The following is a 7,032-nucleotide window of genomic DNA, read 5'->3' as shown; positions in this document are numbered from 1 at the left end:
TCTCCACATAAAGCCCACAAATTAGACATGGTTTGACAATTTTGCCCATTTCTAAAATCGTACCCAAAGTGAACAAATCTCGATCTAACAAATGTGGAGTCGTACTGGGTTGCCCAGGAGGCCGGAGAGGCGAGGGTCGCCGGAGATACGTCGTCTTCGACGGAAAACGAGGTGGCGCCTAGTTTGGACGCCGGAACCATGGCAAGGACGTCCAGGCAAGGCGCCACAACCAGTGCACTGGCGTCCAGGCCAGACGCCACAACCAGTGCACTGGCGTCTAGCCCAGGCGCCTCAACCAGTGCACTGGCGTCCAGGCCAGGCGCCACCACCAGTGCACTGGCGTCTGGTTTGGACGCCGCCCTTACTTTTTAATTTTTTTTTTTTTTTTGCCTTTTTTTTTTAAATTATGTTTATTAAATTTATGTTTTGATTTAGGATGTGGAAATTTATGTTTTTTATTTGATTTTATAAAAAATATATATACTAGACTTATAAAAAATAACACATAAAATTAATAATTATTAAAAAAAAAAATCAAACACATTAAAAAAAAAATTAGAAAAATTTTCTGATTTTCCAAAAAAAAAAAAAAAAAAAAAAATTTAAGGCAGCTGGGGCGCCTGGCCAGGACGGCCCGTGGCTGGTGGTGGCGCCAGGTCCGGCAGCCACGTCCACCGGCCTGGCGTCTGGGCAGGACACCCAGCCACAGTGACTGGCGCCTGTCCCAAACGCCACTCACCGTGGCTGGGCGTCCTGCCCAGACGCCAGGCCGGTGGACGTGGCTGCCGGACCTGGCGCCACCACCACCTTGCCGCCACGAGCCACCACTACCTTGCCGCCACGAGCCTCGACATCCCCGTACTTTGATTTTTATTGAGGTTGTGTTTTTTTTTTTTAAGGTCAAGGGCAATATTGTAACTTCAATATAAGTTTGTGGACTTTATGTGGAGATTTGCGGGCGATGTTTAGCAATCCACAATCCCATACCCACCCGACCCCTCCCCCTAAAATTCACAATCCATTCTTTTAATAAAAGATAAAATTCATTCCAACGACAGAACCAACTACATTGGACTAGTATAAGTTTTAGAATCCATAACTTTCTAGTATGAGATTTTTATGCCCATTTATTCCAACTTGATGAACCAAACACACAATATACATTTGTACTGTTAATGCAACATTTTAACTAATAATATTTATAATTATTTACATGTAATCATAACAAGACGATAATTAAAAATATACATGTAGACAAATTTAATAAGTAACTACAAGTCTAAGTGTAATATTATGAATAAAATATTGACATAGGTCAAAGCATGTGAATAGCACAAAAATCAATTGAGGTACTAAAGAAAATAGAGCTAGTATTGAATATTTTTAGTAAGTACATACCACTAGAGTCTAGAGCTGATTATTGAATAAGATAGCCCAATGATAATAGAGTTAGAGTCAAGCTTAAAGGACTTTTAATGGACATGAATCTTATAAGGTTGGGTCAATATATAGCCAAAATGTTTTTCCAATTTGATAGACAAATAAAATAGCTAATGTAAAAGTAATTACATAGATAAATTTGTATTTATGTATACTTAATAGTGACTTTGTTTAATATTTATTTTAATTGATATTTTGTTGTCTGTCCATTATCAACCCGTTATTGACCCACGACACACATTGGCCCGACTCGCTATTGACCTTATAAAATGTGACCCGTTTTTACCCAACCTACAATCGACTCACACCGACCTTGACTCGACCCACCCAATAACCATGTCTACATACTGCGTAGTGTTGCTTGGGAACTCGCCTTGTGAATTTGAGGTCACAAGTTTGAACCCCACTAACTACATTTGATTGGGAAAGTAGGGGAATTCCCTTACCTTCCCCTTCTTCTCTCAAGCATTGACCAAAAAAACTAGTTGAATTAACCTATACAAGGCTTCAATTCAGTAGGGTCTTTCATCTTACCTAAAAAGGGAAAAAAAAAATAATAATAAATAAATTATAAATAATACCTAATTATTATTCTACTATGTGAGATAAGAGAATTTGATAAGCCAAAAAAGTAAAGACTTGGAAAGGAACTTGAAACAATCTTAAATTATTTGACATGGCAACTTGGCGAGTACGAATTAATATTAATTCTTACCTTCCCTTAGGTAAGTGAAATTTCATTTCAAAATTTTCAATTTGCATTTTTGTTGTCAGCTAACACTTTATTTATATTTATAAGAAAAAACTTTAAAAATAGTTTTTACGTCCAACCAAGTATCTTGAATATTCAATTTGAGCAAAGTGGTCTCATTTTACTTGGATACAAGAACTTATATCAATTGCGAGTATATGTTCATGTGTTGGACACGACTATCTTTAATGAAGATAAATCATATTATCAACATATTGCATATGTAAAAAATCAAGTTAAAAAATTTTCAAGCATTTTGAGGACCAAACACGGTTATATGAGGTAATGACAAAACCAATTATATATGCAACATCAAAATAATTTAGGTTTGACATTAATAAGTTAAAATTATTAAACGAGTCAGGTTTGTGAGGTCATGTGTAATTTAAATTTGAGACATGTTATATAATATTTATGCCCATGCAAGTCAAATTTGAATCATGTCACTTTCTATTTAGGTTGGATATAGTTTAGTTTTTGACACCGCTTAGGCCCTGTTCTTTAGAGTTGCTCTGCTCTGCTCTGCTGAAATCTGCTCTGTTCTGCTCTGCCCTGCTTAAAAATAATACTAATATTGAATTATTATAATATACTTAATATTTAAATAAATAATAATAATTAAATAATAATAATTAAATAATAATAATTAAATAATAATAATTAATATTTAATAATAATAATATTATTAAATATTAATATTGAATAATAAAAACAAATAATAATAATAATAATAATAATAATAATAATAACAATAATATTATTAATAATATTAATAATAACAATAATAATGAAATCTGCTCTGCTCTGCTCTGCTCGGCTCTTCTCTGCTGAAATTTGCTCTGTTGTGCTCTACCCAAAAGCTCAAAAGAACAAGGCCTTACTTAAATAAGTCTTTATCAATTTTGCTCCCATTAGGTACATAATTATTAGGTAATTAGGCACTCCAATGATAATAATGCATGCATGGGGTCCAAGTTTTGCGGTTCTGTACCTTCTTTTTATCTAAGGGTGGCTACATGTGACTAACATAGATTGTAGCATGTATTTAAATGCTTCATGTCCCCTTTCATCTGCCACCCTCATTTTCCAACTTCCTTCATTTTGCTCAACTCAAAGAGAACTCAAAACTCTTCTTTATTTCTTCCCCAAAAAACAATTAAGGAACTCTAGCTTTTTGTCTCCTTTTCCTCTCTTTCTCTCTCTCTACAACACCACATACACAAGATTATCATCATAAACTAAATAGTCAACTACATGATGCACAAATTTATCTCCTATTCTATTCTACTTCTCCTCCTTGGCCTCTCTCTTCCGAGAACATCCACTCGTCTACTGGAACTTAAGCACAAAGATGAGCAAAATCATCCAATCCCGACTGAAGTTTCATTTCCGAAGTTAGAAGACAAAGATTCCATAGATGTAAGCTTTAACTAAAAGTTACCTTGTTTTTTCTTTTTTGAAAGTTTTACAAATTTGAATCTTATTTGTTAGAAGGAAAAAAAAAACTAATGCATGATAATTATTGTTTTATAACCATTTTCAGGAGTTGATGGGATTAGAGATTTGTGGGAATGGAGATGAGGAGTGCTTGAAGAGAAGAATGGTTTCAGAAGTTCACTTGGACTACATTTACACTCAGCATCACAAGCCATAAAAGTGTAATTTATGGAGCGTATTAGCTAATTTTATGACTTAAACATAAATACTTTAATTAGAATATAGATTAGTTTGTGAAAATTTTTAACCTCTGTTATACAAAGATGGTTAATTCAGGTAAAAAGCTAAGGGTTTCAATGGTTTCATGGATTTTTCCTCTTGTGAAAAACTAGAGGATTTTTTTTTCCAGGAAACTGATGTATAATAATTAATAGCCCTTATTTTATTAATTAATCTATTTAGTACATCCACGGGCCAACCTATGTAGCCCCATGGTAGGCATTGAACAGCCGCATCCCTATTTTCTTAGGAAAAATATTTTAAAATTTGACTTTATAGATGATTATTATATTTATATTTATATCTATATTCTCTTTAAATATATGATCCCAAAATTGAACAAAAACATCAAAAGGTAACGATGAATTATATCAAGAGGGTAAGAATTGTCAACTTGATGTTAATTGAATCCTTTCTTGAACAAAATTTTACACTAATCACACAATTAAAGAACGAAATCATTAACCATAGTGTCAATCCTCATAAAGACAAGGTAGTCCCTCGAGGAAAGGTATCCTTGAGAAAAAGTAGCTATCAATTCCTTAAAGAATTTTGCATAAACGGGATGAAATCTACCTCAACATTTGGGTTACTTCTAGTAATCTAGTTTGTGTACCTTTCTCCTCAAATATTTCAATGAGGATTATCAAACAATTCACATTATCAAAAAAAAAAAAAAAACACTCCACCAAAAGGCCTTTGTTAAGAACCTAGCCCTAGGCCCTTAATGCATTGGATATGCATATGAGAAGGTTAGAGTGAAGTAGTCACATAACCAAATGCTATGTCACTTGAACTAAGCTGAATTGCAATAGATTTAATCGATCAAAGCCTTAATCCCATAATTGGTGTTGGCTACATGAATCAAAAGTGTTTATATTGTATAGTCATTCACAAAAATCTTCCTCATCCATCCCTTGCAATCAAATACCTTTATCCAATAGATTTAAAAATGCGGCTAAATAATTCCAAAGAATAGGGCCAAAATGAAAACCCTTTTACGAAGGTTATATCAAATTGTAGATCCAAAATGAAGTATGAAGAATCAAGTATCTACTAAAGGTTATAAAGGCGAGTATATTCAATAAAGGTACGTGTTTTGATATAAAAGGTTTGAGTAATACGGAGTAACACATACCAAGAGTAGAGATGGGCGGGGCGGTATGAGATAAGGAATTTAAGAAGGGAAGTACGAGAAAATTAATAAGTGGTCTAAAGAAGAAGGGAAAATTTAGTGATGAAAGCCATGCAGAGAAACTTACGTCCAGGTAGTTGAAATATTTTTAAAAAGGAGGTTATTAATGAAGTCAACTATATATAAGAAAAGTTGGGAAGTTATGTCAAGTCAATTTAATGATAGGGAGTAGTAGATAGGTACAAACAAACTGTAGATTGTACAACGGCTATTTACTTACTGCAGTAGTTCAAACTCTGGCATAAAAGGTTACATTCCCAAGCTGATGAGATGATTTAATTCCTGTCTGTCTTAGAAAATAGCAATATAACAAGTTAACAACCATACCCTAGTCCTTGGTCACGTGGACGACAACAAGCTTAGGGTCGCATACCAAATACTTCGTCAAATTAGATTACTTATTAAAAAAAAAAATCTTGTTAACGAATGTCCCCGGCGGTGTTGGATAATCATTTAAAATATTGCTTAAAGTGGTATTACTTTGGAAAAGCATGACAAAATTACACGTCGATCGGTGTAATTAATGTTCATTTTAATTTAATCTTTCTACTTTTAGCTAGCTTATCCAACGCCCTCGAAACCTTCGTTAGCTTTTGCCTATCTCTCTTTATAAAGCCATTGAACCTCTCTCAACAACACTTCTATTAAAGTTTTGAACTTATTAAACCTCTCTTTTTGCCTATCTGTCAGTCAAACACCCCCTTTTTCTCTTCTCCTTATCTTGACAATATGGCCTAAGAATTTGTCTTAAAACTGAAGCCAAAATTTTAAGGTAATTGAATTTCCCAAAGTCTCTTTTCATTTTAAGACAATGGAGTACTTAAAACTGAAGCCAAATTTATTACAATAACTCTAACTAACTCTCATCAGTGATCAACCTCCTCACATTTACATCTCCAAACTACCATTCCTTGACCTTCCTACTCTTCCCTAACTAATTCTTATATTACTCATTAACTTAGTAATGAAAATAACCAGCATAAAAATGACAAGGACTAAACTATTAATACTACTCTTCCCTAACTAACGCTTTGTTTGGATAGCAAAGAAGGAAGGAAAAGAAGGGGAGGGAAAATGGAGGAAGGGAAGGGAAAAGAAAGGGAGGGGGAGGTGAGCTCCATTTTCCCTCCAAATCTCTCCAATTTTGGAGAGATTATGGTTATTAAAGCGGTAGGGAAAATGAATCCCTCCCTCTCCTTTCCCTTCCTTCCCCCAATCTTTTACCCAAACAAGAGATTTTGTCCCCCTCCATTTTTCTTCTCTTCTTTTCTTTCCATTTCTTCCTATCCAAACAAAGTGTAATTCTTATATTAATATTCACCAACTAAAATTTATGTATTCTTATTCATTGTTTACAATTTAAATCATGAGTTTCTCAATACACCTTTTTTTTTTCTTAATACTATGGTAAGGTTAACTTGGCCCCGGCCAAGGCTTCTATCACAGGAGCCCTAGCTAGCAATGCCTAAGTGGTAGGGGGAAAAGATTTTTTCAGGGTGAGGCTTGAACCTCACACCCTGAATGCAAGACGACCCCTCGGTTGCACCAGGAGGTCTTCCTCATTAGTTTTTCAATACATACGACAAATTCACCTTTGCATAATTTATTTGATAACCTCAGTATACTTTTAACTTTTTTTTTAGGAAACTTTAACTAATAGATCAAAAATTAATCCTTAAAAAAAAAATCAAAAATTAATAGTCATTTGAATTATAGTTGGATTATTACTAAAAATTTTACTGGGTATGTTGATTATATTAATCGCTAGAATTGTGCAGTTGACATTTTGACAAACATGAAAGTTAAACTGATTACATGTACTACAGAAGTATAAAGGAAGGAAGTACGGAGTACACTACTATGGTTAGTTTTGACAAGTACTTCTATAACTTTCGGTGGCCAATAAATGCATCTATTACTTGACCTATCT

At 34.0% G+C, this 7,032-nt stretch overlaps 1 long non-coding RNA gene across 1 annotated transcript; it reads left to right on the top strand.

Moving 5' to 3' along the window:
• Positions 1 to 3,223: 3,223 nt before the first annotated feature.
• On the top strand, positions 3,224 to 4,194 carry LOC110738117. Its single transcript, XR_002514561.1, has 2 exons — positions 3,224 to 3,610; positions 3,735 to 4,194. It is a non-coding gene; the product is annotated as an uncharacterized LOC110738117 (long non-coding RNA).
• The last annotated feature ends 2,838 nt before the right edge of the window (positions 4,195 to 7,032 follow it).

The sequence above is a fragment of the Chenopodium quinoa genome, unplaced genomic scaffold, assembly GCF_001683475.1.
Source record: "Chenopodium quinoa cultivar QQ74 unplaced genomic scaffold, ASM168347v1, whole genome shotgun sequence".
Lineage (NCBI taxonomy): Eukaryota > Viridiplantae > Streptophyta > Magnoliopsida > Caryophyllales > Amaranthaceae > Chenopodium > Chenopodium quinoa.
This window is presented reverse-complemented; position numbering and strand designations above follow the sequence as displayed.